At 47.7% G+C, this 14,168-nt stretch overlaps 1 protein-coding gene across 1 annotated transcript in view; it reads left to right on the top strand.

The window, feature by feature from the left end:
- The window catches only part of LOC147668689 (brefeldin A-inhibited guanine nucleotide-exchange protein 1-like), a gene marked incomplete at its 3' end in the record, with an annotated part of 274,357 nt that overhangs the window by 174,435 nt on the left and 85,754 nt on the right, over window positions 1-14,168 (top strand). The window lies entirely within an intron of this gene.

Below are 14,168 nucleotides of genomic sequence, written 5' to 3'. Positions count from 1 at the left end.
CTATCCACCCCTGCCAACATGGGTTTATAGTGGGCCGTGGGACTACGCAGCATGTACGGTGAGTGATAACACTCTTCGATGCAACAGAGATCTCAGGAGACCCTATGGCTGCCTTGTTATTAGATGCAGAGAAAGCATTTGATAGGGTCTCCTGGGATTTTTTATGGGGATCGATGAGATGGTTTGGGTTGGGGAGGGTTTTATTAAAGCCATCCAGGTACTGTATTTGGCACCCACAGCTCGCCTAAGGTTAAACGGTGGCCATACATCTCCTTTTATTATTCGGCGGGGGCCTCGGCAGGTGTGCCCATGTTCGCCCCTGCTATTTGCTGTATATATGGATCCCTTAATACGGCGATTTGATGCTAACAATAGAATTCTCCCAATCGTTTGTCAGGGCTTGGAATCTAAGGTGTTGTCTTACGCCGACGATGTGGCTATTGTTATCGCCGACCCTTCTTCTGCACCGACGGTGGTGGAGTCAGTAGCACAAGATTTTGTCAGATATTCATGCTATTCTCTAAACCGAACCAAAACTCAAGCCATAAAGAACCAGTATGCTATTATTGAAGATCCTCGTGTCACACAATCAGCAGTATACTTGGGAATAACGATTATGCCAGACCTGGGGAACTTGGTAGCCAGGAACATCGAGCCAGTAATCAGGAAGGCAAGAGCTGATTTTGATAGAATCCATAATCTTCATCTATCATTAGTTGGTCGATGCAATGTGGTGAAGATGATGTTTCTGCCAAAAATTCTTTGTTTAGGGCAATTCTGTTGGAATCTGAGAAACATTGGTTTGTTATTTTGGAAGGTTTAGTTAATCGATTTATATGGGTGCACGTAAAAACCAGGAGGGCTCTCCGGTTTATGTCCTTACCACGGGAGCGAGGGGGGTTTTCTGTTCCTGACTTTAGAAGTTATTACTGGGCTGCAGCTCTCCAATAAATGGGTATATTATTTGGCACACCTTCTGGAGATCTGGAAGGGGAAACAGAGCTTCCCGATGTATATAAGCTGCTACTGGGGGATCATGCCGAGAATTGTTTTATGAAATTTACGGACCCCAGTTATTATAAAAGGACAAAATGTAAGACTCTTGCAGCCGCCTTGAAGATCTGGGTGGCATTAAAAAAAAAGATTGGTCTGGAGTGACTCAATCACTACACCCAGCTTTACAAAAACCCACGCTTCCGGAAATCTTCTCTGATGAGGTTATGGCAGTTTGGTCAGTGAAGGGGGTCCGGGTGGCTGGGGACTTAAAACTGAATGAAGGATTTCGTCAGTTAGTGGATATTCAGTTGGAGTTTGGGCTGGAAAGGCGTAACTTTTTAAAAATATTTACAGTTACGCAGTTTCTTTGGTAAGAAGGTTGGGGGGTAAAATGGGTTTAGTAGGATTAAAGTCATAGATATTATCAGGGGTAGCACCAAGGGCACTATCAGGCTATTGTATGCCAAATTATTAGCGTTAAAGCAGATTGATTTAGCTAAGCACGAGAGCAAATGGATGGAACGAGTGGGGGTCGCATCGGAGAGGCTCTCAGAGTCTCTAGAACTAGCTCAGACGGCTTTGTGCTCGGCCGGGCTTCAAGCGCAACATTTTAAAACTGTCTTTGCGTTATATTATACCCAGGTGAGAATAGCACAGTGGAGTGGGTTAGCAGGGACTACTTGTCTGCGGTGTGGTGCTCTGGCTGCTGATCTCGTACATGATCGCATCTTGCCCATGTCTTCAAAATTTGCTAGAATCCATTACGAAATTTTTAGATTTGTCACTTGGGCTGAAAGTTACATTAACCCCAGCTCTGGTTTTATTGGGAGTCCGCAGCAGCGAACGGCAAGAGACAGCTTATCAATTTCTTTTTATGGCTATGGCTGGATTACAGTTGAGTATCACTTCTGCCTGGCTCAACCCTTCACCCCCTACTTTTTAACAGTGGCTCTTACTCTCAATATATACAATGGAAAGACCTATCTATGAGAGGAAGGGGAAAAAAATCGAAACTGTTTGGAACGATGTATCTGAGACCCCCTATCAAGATGGAAGGATTCATAGGAAATGTAATAACCCAGGTTTATAAGTTGAGTCGGAATGGATGAATTATTCAGGGTGGTATTAGTTCAAATGGTTTTTGAACCTGGATTAGTGCTCTCTGCTCGATATATGGCTTTTTAATGTTTACAATTTTTTTCTATAGTCCATAATTGGGATTGATTAGGCATCGACTATGAATTTTTTAGTCAGAGTTTGCTTGTTATATGTTTGGTAGGATGGGTTGCTCATTCTATGTAAAAGTCTTTCTGATCATTAAGACGTTTTGTTCTAAACCTCATAGTATGAATTTGTTTATGAATTGCTGCTGATCTCTGTAAAAAATGTCAAAACTGAATAAAAAAGATTTTAAAAAACAACAATTTGATGTATTAAAATCTTAAGAGTTTATTTGAAATCTTGAACTTGATGATTCCAAACACTATCACGATTAAAGACCTGTGCACCAAAATATGCAATACAGTTTTGTTTCTGGTTGTCTAGGTGAAAATACAAGTAGGTACAATTTGAAATTCGTTAACGATAAAATGGTATTGCACTGTATGGCATGAACCCATACGATTAGTAAGCAATCTGTATACCCACTAATAAAACAAACAAAGCCTGAGATGGTTGCATCAAGGAGGAAGGGCTCAGGAGCCCTTGTAGTCACACATACTTCAAGGTGCATCTGAATGGTTCCTGAGCCCTTCCTCCATGAGGCACAGATGACCCAGAGTTAGGGTACCTAGGGACCTAGGAAAGTGTGGGACGACAAAGGTCTGCCCAACTTAAAAGTGGCACTAACAGGATTGTATGCCACAATATGATCCTGTGTTACGCACTGACGAATGCACCCGACTCTTGTAAGCCAAGAGACCGAAACATGCTGACACATCACTGGTTCAATAGTTAGAAGTGACTCCTTTACTATAAAGTGCAGGCCTGCTCTTCATCAAACCCGGGTTTTTGAAGAGCGAGGGGAGTCCTATGATGAAGCATGACACCTGGTAGTATGTGAGGACATCCAATCGCAATTTTTTGTGCATCAATAGGACATGGACTATCACTCATGGAGGAATAAATAAACATTTATTCATGTGACTTTCTAGTGCTTGACATGAGTGAGCGGAGACCAACTCATCCTAGAGACCCCATAGCCTCCTATTCCCACCTTGGTAAATATCTGAGGTTTCTGTATTTTGATATTCATGTACATTTCCTTGACATGCAGTGTGCACCCTGCAGTCCTTCTCATAGGCTTGGAGGGCATGTCCCCAAGACCATAGTGATGCCTCTTCTTGGCCCACTTTGGTTCTCCCTTTGTTTAGCTTTTTAGATGCTTTAGGCTGCTTCTGCTTACACAGCCACACATGACATGTTTGTGACATTATTTTAGAAATACGCTGTACGTGTTGTTTTCTCATTCAGTTACTCTTCTTGGGATTTCAATTGCACATTTCATAGAAGGACTTTTAGAATACATAACACCATTTTGTACTGTTTTCTGCAAGGTCAGCTACAGCTCCTAACATTTTAGACAGAACACAGTAGCCAAGCTGCAGCTTTTCCAACACAGTAGTCCTATCATATAAACTGTGTTTTGTCCCTTTGTGGCAGAGAAGAAAATTCAGGCAGTGAAACCTGTCCTGGAACAAACACACGCCAGGTATGGGGTCCAGTTGCTATCCCAGAGATCTCTAAAACATCACTTTGCTTACACAGTAAGGATAGACCTAGACAGACAGATCATGGTTGCTTTGTTCATTGTACAGAGCCTGGTAGTGATGTTGATCACTTTGCTAAGTTATATTTGCTAATCGCAGTACATGTGCTTCATAACAGACTACGATAGTTTCAATAAATGTATAGTAAACTTTGTGTCTTTCCTTTGTTTACTAAAGGCATGCATGAGTGAGATACAAAGGTTGATGATCTGTTACCATGGGTCCCCCACTAGTAAAGTATATGTTATAGGTTTGCCAAAATCACCTGCTACTCCAGAAAGGTTAGGAGTTCAGGTGAGGCACTATGAGCTAGCCCGTATTTGGGCTGGCAGGTATTGACGTGTTAGCGAGAGACCGTCCCTACATTCTGACCTCCTGTCATCCTAAGGCACAGTTCTACTTAGCAGTAGAATCTCTGTAACGAGACTTGGTCAAATTAACACCCACATTTACACCCTCTGAAGCTTCACAGTTCACAGTATGTATACTTATTTACAACTGTATTCCCATGTCTAATGCTAGAAGAGAACATCTTATCTGATAGAGACTGGAGCTCACTGTGAGCACGACTGAATTTGCCTCTCATCATTGTTTTCCTTGTAGGCACTATGTGCCTGTTCTGTGGGTGTGCCTGGCTCCCATCTGAGTGGGTGCCATCTTGGAAGAGAGTGATTTATTATGCATTTTATGGTTTAAGATATCTCAATTTTTATTTATTTAACTTTGTTTTACCAGTATTCATTCCCTCACAGGCCAACTTGTGAGGGTCTGCGGGATTGCTGGACCCTGGTTTTGCACGTTTTTAGGTTTCCCCCTGATTGTACGATCAAGTTACACAGCGCTGGCGTTTTGACACGCCCCCTCCCCCCCTCAACATAGAGGGATATTTAAATCATGCAGTAGCTCTTCTGTGCAGTTGGCACAACAAAGGCAAGCCAGTCTGTGCCTGTCCGTGGTCTGTACGCTCCCGACACCAGGATCCCTGCAGGATTTGCCCTCCATTCTGACGTTAGAATATGATATTTAGGTGAGGAAAGTCATGCACTTAATCTGTTACTTCGCACAGCGGCTAATGCAAACACAAGTTTGAACTGACTGACTGACTTTATAGACAGTCAGCAACTTGATTTGTTTTTTATAACTGAAACATGGGCTGACGCATTGTCCAGCACTGACATGGAAGTTGTTGTCCCCACAGGATTTTCAATTCACAGGTTGCATAGACCTCTGAAAAGGGGCAGCGGCCTAGCTGTAGTCTATCAAGAATGCTTTATGGCTAAATTTGATATATTCCTGTTCTTTGATTGCGAAGCACTCACTTTCATAATGGCACTCAAAAAAAAATGATTTAAGGGCATGCTTTTATACAACCCGCCCGGTCCTAAAAGTGGCTTTTTAAAATCTATTGGCTCACTGCTGGAAGCTGGCAAATATGCTAACAACTTCACCGTCCTAGATGATTTTAATTTCCATCTTGAGGCCTCCTCTGATAGAGACACTGGGGGTTTACCCGAAATTATGAGCACCTTAGGTCTAGCACAACTAATTAACAGGCCCACACATAAGGCGGGGAACACACTAGACGGTGTCATCTCAAACAGTCCCCATATTAGTGAAAAGGATACCTTGCCACTGGTTTGGTCAGACCATCACGCAATCATTTAAAAAAATATATATATTCTATGGAATTCGCAACCAAGCACTGCTCCTGGACAATCATCCCATTTTCGTGTTTGGAACAAAATTGACATTGACCAGTTTACCCAGCAGCTTGCACAGTCATAGCCTGCACTTCCTCAAGATAGTGATTAATCTTCCTTAGACTTCGTTAAGTGGCTCAATACAACCTTCACCAGGCTTGTTCCGTATAAACCTCCTCTGCCCATTGGAATAAAATCTCTGCGCCCTGGTTCACTGAGATGCTTGGAACAGAAGAAAAAAAATTGTAGAAGACACAAAAGATGATGGTGTTCACTTTATGGCAAGCTTGAGGAAGACTCGTATAAACCTGCTCTGTCCAAATATAAATCCTCATTGAGGAGAGAAAAGAGTAACTACTTCATGCTACAGATTGAACTAGCAAGGAATTCTACCAAGGATCTTTTCCAAATAGTTACTAAACTAACTACACTCCCAGGCAGTAAAGTAGTAAACTGCAGTTAATCCTTCTGTGACACACTTTCTCATTGTTTCGGGGATAAAGTTGATCAAATCTACTCAAGGTTTAAGGGTTCTAACTCAGACACCAATGGAAAACCGATTCAGGTAAATCCTGTACAGGAGACCATTATTGAAGTTTTCCCAGTCACCTCCAGTCTGGTGGTAAAAATGATTTCCTCCACAAAATCTGGTTCTCTATTAGATCCTGTCCTCCATCGGTGCTGAAGCTGATCTCCATTCTGATAGCTACAAAACTCACAGCTATCTTCGACACTGTGTCTAAGACCAGCGTTTTTCCTTCTCAATGGAAAGGAGCCTCTATTGTTTCCCCCATAAAGAAGCCTAGCGTGTACACGGTGGACCCCGATAACTATTGGCCCATCTCCCACTTTCTGCAAAAATTGCAGAGAAAGTGACGAACCCACAGTTTACGCGGTTTATTCTAGCAATCATCTTCTGGACACAACACAGTTTGGGTTCAGACCTGGAAACAGGACTGAGACTGCCTTAAATAAGACCAGGGACGAGATCAGGGCTGTGCTGGATAGGGGAGGAGCTGCAGTACTTATCCTCCTCAACTTGTCAGCAGCTTTTGATGCGGTCAACCAAAAGCTTCTGATCGACCGTCTTGGAGAGCTAGAAATCAAAGATAAGGCTCTTGCCTTTCTGACTACATTTCTAACTGGCAAAGTACAAGCAGTGGCTCTTGATCAGTGTGTCTCCATTCTTTTCTACCTTCTCTGCAAGGTACCTCAGGGATCCTTGCTCAATCTTGACGTTATTCAACGTATATAAAAGAGGGCTTGCTACTTTGATTAAAATCTTTGGCTGCCCTTGTAGGAGAGTAGGGTCTGCAATCCTATGATCACCCGGACTTTTTGCTTTTGTTTCACTGGTTTACGACTTTCTCGGGCTGTGGGCCTGCCAATCAGACCCACAGCCTAGCTGTTCTCTCGCTAAATTGATGTGTGTACCTTCGGTGCATAACCTAATTGGAACTGGGCCACCTTGTCAGACCCTGTAACTCAGGGCATCGGTGTACCCAGGGCCTACCAGGGGCTGAAGCATGTATTATGCCACCCCTGGATGGCCATCTAAATCTGACACAACTGGCTGCACGACAGCTGGGGCAACGTGACGTACTCGCTCGTTGCTTTAGGTATAGTATTCCTATATCTAACCTTAAAATGGACACCCGAGTTCCTATCAGTCACTCATATGGCAGGCCTTGACAATCCTGAAGGCAGAGTGCCTGGAACCGTGTGAATTGGGCTCTGGCACGAGCCGAGCCCGTTGCAGCTTGCGGAACCAAGACCCAATGGCTGTTCCATGATAACGCGTACCATATCGGTAACTTCGGTATCGCGTTATCAAAACATGTCGAGTAAGGTGTCATACGAATCGGGATGCTACCCCCTCACCAATTCTGGCGACGAGGTTAGCATTCCGCCCTTCTAGAGGGACACGACATGTACGTAACTGTGAACCCCGGTTAAAGTTAACTGAAGCCTCAGCTCCACAAAATGGATGCTGCCACCACAGACACAAGTCTGACCTCCTGCTGCTGGGAGTCCTTCCAGCGAGGAGAGCTTGGACAAAGGGTTTCCTGTCAGGGGAGGTGTTCGCACCATCCCAGACAGGGTTTTGTGTATTCTGGGTAGGTAGGGCTTTGCGAGAAGGTGACTGCGGAGTGGCACCCCGGTGCTCACTACGCATCTGCCGGCTAGAACCAGTTCCAGGGGCACGCAGCCCCTGACCTGGGGAAAGCCTGGCAGGGGAGAGGGGTGTAACTGCCCCCCTTCCTGGTCCCACCCCTAGGGCAGGACCTAGTCATGTACCCACCCCTTTCTTTAGGATAAAGGCAGGAGCGGGGACCCTTCCAAATTAGATCATCTTTGAATCAAGAACTACTTTCTACGAAAGGACATTCGAGACTCTTCTCAAGATTTCTCCTTTGTGGCTAAGGAGTAGTCACCCTGCATCCGCAGGCACCATCTTAGAACTCTGCGGTTTGCTGCAAGTCCTTCCTCAGGAATCCGACGACCCAGCTCGACGAGACCCGGCTTCCCTGGCACCTCTGACCTCTACCCACATCGTCAGTTCAGCTGAGATCTGTGGGTGCGACGAGACCTCGAGGGACCGGCCATCATCAAAACCTGCACGCTTTCTTAACCGGCACGATCACCGAAGGAATCCTCTGGTGAGTGCTCTGGGGTCCGAGAAGCCCCGACCCTGAGTAGCTCCAGCATCGAAGTGCAGTCTCCCAGCATCTCCACGATCTGCGTGGGGCCCTTCTGCTTTGCCGCTCAGCACGTTGTCTGGTTACTCGCCGCTGGCTTGTGAACTCCTTGACGACATCCGACAACCAACGCTGTTGGTCTGGTTGCTCCAGACCGACCTTTGCTCCCTTTGACGAGAGGAGCACCCCGGACCCTCCTGGTCCACCCAAGACGCCATTTTAGACCCACCACGTGGCCCTGAAATCTGCCAAGGCTTGTTGCCCCAATCCTGGGCCCAGCGACGCCGACAGCATCAACCTTCGTGGGACAGCTCGCACCTCCATCCTGGTCCGTGAGACTGCAGAGCCTAGCGTCGCCCACTCACCTAGTCGAGGTGACGGCCAACCGGTGCCCTCCTGGTACCCTCTGACTACTGGCTAGTAGTACGAACTTGGTCCCCTCTGCTTTCAGGTATCATCTAACACTGATCCAGGCTTGGATCTCTACGAACTATTCTTCACTGGTCGCCGGCCAGCAACTCCTTCCTTCCGGCTCCTGGCTCGTCAGCGAAGACCCCCGACGCCTGTAAGACTTGTGCAGCCGCAGCCCTCGTGGCTAGGTAACTCCGGCATTTCGGTGCCCGCATAGCCTCCTTACTTAAGGGTCCCGAGTCCCTCGCTTCCGACTTGCCTTATCGGGTCCGCCCGAGACCTCTAAACTTTCCGTGCCCTCGGGCACTTGTATTGATTGTGCACTTGAAGTATTTTCCGAAGAGTTTTGTTCTGTGCTTAGTACCCTGTCCTCATAAAGAGTACAGGGCTGTTGTGATTCTAATAAATATACTGTTTATTTTCATAACACTTGTGTGGTGTCCTTTCACTTGGTGTTCAAGGGGTATGTGATGGTATAACAGCTGGCTTAACACGCCCTCTAGAGTTTAGCCCGAAGACTGCTCGTATCCACGCTACTAGGATAGCTGGTCTAAGGTTGACTTACAACCAATCACCATAAGGGTCGTTTGGACCGATGCATAGTGATCGCTAGAATAGCGAACGCTGCATATCGGGCCAACTTCTCACATTGGTGAGCAGCGGTTGGGATTTGAGCTTGCTGTTGTTTTACCACGCGTATCCTAAGAATATCTTGTGAAAGATCGCATAAGTACTTCAGGTACATATAACTTAGCTTAGAATACTCTGAGTTCTACTGAACCAGCTGTTGTAGCTCCTCAAGGCTTAGCACACCTTAGCTACAACTCTTAGCAAGGGATCAGTAGGTAAACACATAGTGTAGGTAGGTGCATCACTTACACCACACTAGAAGCAGCATGTCAGACAAAGGAGGAAACTCTAAGTCTCCCCTTGTGTCAGTCGACCTTCCACAGGTCACCTCCAGATATGCTGCACTTAGCTTCCAAGAGATGCGACAAATCTGTACATCTCGGAAGCTAAAACAGGGTCCCAACCCTACCATTCCGTTTCTGATTGGTCTCTTGGAGACTTATGATGCAAGGAGGGCGGGTAACACCGACCCTTCTCATCCAGAAGTGGATATGCCCCCCCTCGAGGGAACCCGAGGTGACCCTGACCTTATCCATCTCTCCGCAGAAGGTGAAGAGGAGGACGAGGAGCCAGAGACATCTGGGGACGAGGCAGACAAAGGTCCAGTCATAGTTAGCCAGCTAACCCAGGACAACTTAAGCCGGCACGAGAATGGTACCAGGGGACTCCTGGGGCCTCTCTCAGGCCAGCTTAACATTGGGAATGGACGAGTTAGGTCTCTGTCGAGAGGCTCTAATAGATCCGTTCGAACCAATGGCTCTCGAGGCTCTGCTCGAAGAGGGATGACATCCCCTCAGAGGAGAGTGTACGAAGCGAAGCAGCGGGAAGTCAATCTGCGGATCGAAAGGGAAGAACTTGCCCTGGCCAAAGAAAGACTCGCCTTTGCTAGAGAGCAGGAATTGAGTGGGCCCAATCCCACTGGTGGCAGCATTCCCCCACGGGAAAACAGGAGTTTAGACACTAGGCACCTGAGTAAGATAGTGCCCCCCTTTAAGCAAGGGGACGACATCCACAAATGGATTACTGCTTTGGAGCGGGCCTGCACTGTACAGTGCGTCCCCCAGAGTCAGTGGGCAGCTATCTTGTGGCTCTCCTTTGAAGGTAAAGGTAGAGATAAGCTCCTCACTACTAGAGTCGAGGATGCTAACAATTACCAGGTCCTGAAGAACACACTCATTGATGGGTTCGGCCTAACCACTGAGCAGTACAGGTTGCTGTTCAGGGATACCCAGAAAACTCAGTCTCAGGACTGGTCTGATTTCGTTGATTGTGCCACTAAGGCTTTGGAGGGCTGGTTGCTGGGCAGTAAGGTTACTGATTACACAGGATTGTATAATTTGATCATGCGAGAACAGATTTTAAACAATTGTCAGAACCAGTTGTTGCATCAGCACCTTGTCGACTCGGATCTGACCTCTCCCCAAGAATTGGGAAAGAAGGCAGACAGATGGGTCCGAACAAGGGTTAAGCAAAACCAGGGCCAGAACCAGGGTGGTCAGAAGAAAGCAGACCAGAAGGGTAAAGATTCGAAAGGGGAACAAACTGACCAGAAGTCTTCGACAGGTCCCCAACAACCCAAAGAGGGGGGGGTCAGGTTTCCCAGAAAAAGAAGAATCAAGAAGGCCAATCGAAAAGGTGGTGCCAATACTGTAAAAGTAAAACTCACTGGTTTAGTGAGTGCACCAAGAAAGGAGGGCAGACTCCTGCTACTGCAGCCCCTAAGGCACCTGTGCCCCCTAGTACAGCCAGCAGTAGTAGTGCGCCTCCCAAGGGACTAGTTGTGTTAACCTTGGGTTCTGAGGGGTGTGACAACCTAGTTGGTACGCTCACTCAGGCTGTCCTTGTCTGTACGGGGGATATGGATATATCCCCTGATGTCAGTCCCAATACTTTGGGCAAATACTGACAGACACCTTTGATCAATGGAAGAATGGCTCAGGCCTATAGGGACACGGGTGCCAGCGTCACCATGGTTACGCCTACCTTCGTGGACCCTGGACAAATCATGCCAGGTACAGATTTCCTGGTGACCAATGCCAGCAACGTCACTACCAGTCATAGTTTGGCGATTGTTGCTTTCTCCTGGGGAGGGGTAAATGGCCAGAAAAAGGTTGTTGTTAGTTCAGACCTCCCAGTGGATTGTTTGTTGGGCAATGATTTGGAGTCATCGCAATGGACAGAAGTGGAGCACCGGACTCACATGGAAATGTTAGGCTTGCCAGCGCATGTGCTTGCTGTGACTAGGTCACAGGTCAGACGATGCCCCACTGAATCGGTGCTGTATCCTGGAACAATGGACCAGACACATCCCAAGAAGAAGAGCAGTCGGGTTAAGGCCTCACCTTCCCCCTTGCCCCAGGTCGAGGATCAAGTCTCAGAGGAGGCTGACCTCCAGGAATTGCGGGAAACTGAACCTAAAGAACTCGAACTTGATCAAGTTGAGTTTCTGGGTTCAGGGGGACCCACACGAGAGGACCTGGGGAAGGACCAGTTAGACTGCCCTTCCCTTGAACCCCTCAGACAGCAGGCTGCTGCTGAGCCTGCTGGGAACGCCACAGGTACCCACAAGGTATACTGGGAGGATGGACTCCTGTACACTGAGGCAAAAGACCCCAAGCCTGGCATGACCAGGAGGCTGGTTATCCCCTTGTCTCAGCGTGGTTTCCTTCTTACCTTGGCCCACGAGATTCCCTTAGCAGGACACTTAGGCCAGACGAAGACGTGGGACAGGCTTGTCTCGCGCTTTCACTGGCCTCACATGAACGAAGATACCAAGGAGTTTTGTCGCTCCTGTGTCACTTGCCAAGCCAGTGGTAAGTCACGTGGCACGACAAAGGCCCCCCTTATACCAATGCCTGTGGTGGGGGTGCCCTTTGAACGAGTGGGGATTGACATTGTCGGTCCAATGGAACCCCCAACAGCATCAGGGCACAAGTTTATACTGGTGGTAGTGGATCATGCCACCAGGTATCCTGAAGCTATTCCCCTTAGGACCACTACAGCACCTGTTGTGGCAAGAGCCCTAGTTGGAGTGTTCTCCAGAGTGGGCTTCCCTAAGGAGGTTGTCTCCGACAGAGATGCAAACTTCATGTTGAGCTATTTGACTGCTATGTGGAAGGAATGTGGTGTCAACTACAAGTTCACTACACCCTATCATCCACAATGCAATGGGCTTGTTGAGCGGTTCAACAGGACCCTGAAAGGGATGATTCATGGACTACATGAAAAGCTCTGGCGTAGATGGGACGTCCTGATTCCCTGCCTTTTATTCGCTTACAGAGAAGTCCCACAGAAGGGGGTTGGCTACAGCCCTTTTGAACTTTTGTACGGGCATCCTGTAAGAGGACCCCTGTGTTTGGTGAAGGAAGGATGGGAGAGACCTCTCAAAAAGCCTGCAACCAGCATAGTGGACTATGTGCTTGGTCTCCGCTCGCGGATGGCTGAGTACATGGAGAAGGCATCCGAAAACCTTAAGGCCAGCCAAGAACTCTAAAAAGCTTAGCATGACCAAAAGGCTGTCTTGACTGTTTATCAGCCCGGACAGAAGGTGTGGGTGTTGGAGCCAGTGGCCCCAGCAGCACTCAAGGACAAATGGTCCGGGCCCTACACCATCCTGGAGAAAAAGGGAGAGGTCACCTACCTGGTGGACCATGGAACTCCCCGGAGCCCCCACCGGGTGCTTCATGTCAATAGGCTCAAGGCATATGTCGACAGGAAGGACATGAGCTTGCTCATGGCCATAGATGAGGGACAGGAGGAAGAGAGTGACCCTCTCCCAGACCTGCTCACTCAGAATCCTGACGATGGATCGGTAGACGGTGTTGTCTTTTGTGGCAGCCTCTCCGAACATCAACAGGAGGATTGTAAACAGGTTCTTCAATCCTTCCGGCATATGTTCTCTCTAACACCCAGTCAGACCAATTGGTGCACCGATGAGGTTGACACTGGTGACAGCTTGCCCGTCAAGAGTAAAATCTACAGGCAGCCTGATCACGTTAGAGACTGCATCAAAAGTGAAGTGCAGAAAATGTTGGAGTTGGGAGTCATTGAGCCCTCGGATAGCCCCTGGGCTAGTCCCGTAGTTCTAGTGCCGAAGCCTCACACCCAGGGTGGTAAGAAAGAGATGAGGTTCTGCGTAGACTACAGGGGTCTAAATGCAGTCACTAAGACTGACGCCCACCCAATACCAAGGGCGGATGAGCTTATAGATAGATTGGCGTCTGCCAACTACTTGAGCACGTTCGACCTGACAGCTGGGTATTGGCAAATCAGGCTAGCTGAGGAGGCCAAGCCTAAGACAGCATTTTCTACCTATGGTGGGCATTATCAGTTTGTGGTAATGCCCTTTGGTTTGAAAAATGCACCTGCCACCTTCCAAAGGTTGGTGAATCACGTTCTCACTGGGCTGGACGACTTCTGTGCGGCGTATCTTGACGATATTGCTGTCTTTAGCTCCACCTGGGAGGATCACCTGGTCCACCTGCGGAAAGTGTTAGAGGCTCTGCAAGCAGCAGGCCTCACTATCAAGGCTACCAAGTGCCAGATAGGGCAGACACAGGTTGTATACTTGGGCCACCTTGTCGGTGGAGGCCAAGTTCAGCCACTGGAGAGCAAAATACAGTCAATCAGGGACTGGGCTCCTCCAACCACCCAGACTCAGGTTCGAGCTTTCTTGGGCCTGACTGGTTACTACCGAAAGTTTGTCAGAAATTACGGATCGATTGTGACTCCGCTTAATGAACTGACGAGTAAGAAAATGCCAAAAAGGGTTCAGTGGACAGCGAGCTGTCAAAAAGCATTCGATGACCTAAAACAGGCCATGTGCACGGCACCTATCCTTAAGAGTCCAGACTACTCCAAACCATTCATTGTCCAAACAGATGCTTCTGAGTTGGGTGTGGGAGCTGTTCTATCTCAACTGAATTTTGATGGTAATGACCAGCCCATTGCTTTCATAAGCAGAC

Source organism: Lissotriton vulgaris, unplaced genomic scaffold, assembly GCF_964263255.1.
Source record: "Lissotriton vulgaris unplaced genomic scaffold, aLisVul1.2 SCAFFOLD_3018, whole genome shotgun sequence".
In the NCBI taxonomy this organism is placed as follows: domain Eukaryota; kingdom Metazoa; phylum Chordata; class Amphibia; order Caudata; family Salamandridae; genus Lissotriton; species Lissotriton vulgaris.
This window is presented reverse-complemented; position numbering and strand designations above follow the sequence as displayed.